Raw genomic sequence first — 590 nt, forward strand, 5'->3', positions numbered from 1 at the left:
AAATCGCAGGTATTTTTATTTTACAATAAATCTGCTTCAACATCTTCATCATACAACTAATATTTCGTTTAAAAATGTTGTTTTTATTTTATTTATAAAAATAAAAATTAATGAAAGAAACTTATAAAAATATGAATAAAATTTCGAACCTGTGCCTGATGTCACTACCGTTCGCCGTTGACGTCTTTTGTCACTTCCGTCACCGTTGACGCCTTTATCACTGCCATCGTCGTCGTTGCCTTTGTCACTGACCGTCGCTGCTTCTTCGTCCTTCTTCGTGTTCGGGTTGCTTATCCACAGAGTTCTCATTCTGTGTTTGTTTCCCTTAATGCGGCCGCCTCCCTTGACATGAAACTAGGGTTTTTTCTAGTTTCTGTTTTACCCGGTTTTTATTTGCTTGGCCGCCTCCTTAAGATAAGCTAGGGTTTTCTAATTCCTTGTTTTAACCCTGCCTGGGCGCCCCCTTTGTCTGACAGCCCAAATCTACTCATTTTAATCTCAGCCCAAATCTACTTATTTTAGTCTCAGCCCATAACCCAACTCATTTTTATTTTACTAACTCAACCCATTTAAATTTTAATAATCTCAGC

This window comes from Cicer arietinum, chromosome 1 (assembly GCF_000331145.2).
Source record: "Cicer arietinum cultivar CDC Frontier isolate Library 1 chromosome 1, Cicar.CDCFrontier_v2.0, whole genome shotgun sequence".
NCBI lineage: Eukaryota > Viridiplantae > Streptophyta > Magnoliopsida > Fabales > Fabaceae > Cicer > Cicer arietinum.